Source organism: Bison bison, unplaced genomic scaffold (assembly GCF_000754665.1).
Source record: "Bison bison bison isolate TAMUID 2011002044 unplaced genomic scaffold, Bison_UMD1.0 scf7180017864077, whole genome shotgun sequence".
Taxonomy (NCBI): Eukaryota; Metazoa; Chordata; class Mammalia; order Artiodactyla; family Bovidae; genus Bison; species Bison bison.
Genome location: NW_011494649.1, coordinates 2,938,862 through 2,940,251, shown reverse-complemented (window position 1 = coordinate 2,940,251; position 1,390 = coordinate 2,938,862).

The following is a 1,390-nucleotide window of genomic DNA, read 5'->3' as shown; positions in this document are numbered from 1 at the left end:
CTGTAATGATACTACAATAAGCAGTTTGGGGCTTACTTTTCTTTTTCAGTGATCAAAACAGATGAGATAAATAACACAACAAATGTAGGACCTTAAACCCATAACAATTTTAAAAATTCAAGGTTAGATAATTGACCTAAACACCAAGTGAGACCAACTTCCTCAAAAAGCACATTTGGGATTGCCTCTCCAAAGAATACTATAATTGGGTAACATTTAATGTTCTTCTAGCTATTGTCTTACTAAGAAGTCTTTTTTAGTTGAAAATTATAACTTTCTTTAAGCAAATTGCACTGAATTTATGTACAAAGCATAACCTTTAATATATACTGAACAGAAGCAACAATGAAATACCCCAAAGAACCAGACCCTACACAGATACATTATTTAGTAATCTGTCAACAGCAGATTCAGAGTATCTACAATTACCCTAATCTGCAGCATAATAAACTATTACCTCACCTTTTAAAAGCTTAGTTACCAGTACTCCTTTAGAATCACTTGAAGGAAAGTCTACATCTATGATTTGATATTGTAATCAAATGTTCAAATAAGATAAGTTAGTCCACATAAAAAAGTATAGCAGCAGACACAAGCAGAGCAGCAAGTGCTGAAAGCATTCTCACATCTTACCAAAGGCTCCTTTCCAAGATCATCTTTAATGAAACATAAATTTAAGTTCAATAGCCCTGTTCAACCAATTAAACCTGGGAGTAACCTAAAATCCACAATTTCTCTGATGAATCAACATATCACTTTCTCAGTTATTTAAGCTGTTGAAATCACACCTGACACGCTTGATTTGAAATTTGGTATAGTTTTTTACAAGAGGGAATTTTAAACATCACGATTTCTTGATTAAATAATACTAAAACTGATAAGGATCAAAGAGTCATATAAAATAACAGAAACCTCTAATGGTGTTCAGGCTCTGCAGTTACTATTAAGAACAACTTTGCATTTTTTCACACCAAAAGGGCTTTGTCAACATCTCATCAGATCAGTAAACTATATGAACTGAGTTTTGACAATTTCCACTATTATCAGTAATGTTGATAGGACTATTTTCCATTAATTCTTGAAACTATGAACTATATTTTATTTATATCTTATCCAATTAGAGACTATCTATGTAAAACTGTCACACTTCTCTAGCAGTTTCTTTTCCAGGATCCACCTGCTCTGTGCTGCCCACTATAGGAAATGCAGTATGGTACAGAGAAATGTAATACTATGCACTGGAGTTACAATTAGTGGAATCCCATTAAAATTTTTTTTCTGGGTACTTGGGTCCTAAGATAGGCTTTTCTTGCTAAGAGATACAAACTGATCAGTGGTAACCAAGTTTATTACATATATATATATATATATATATATATATAAAGAAAGA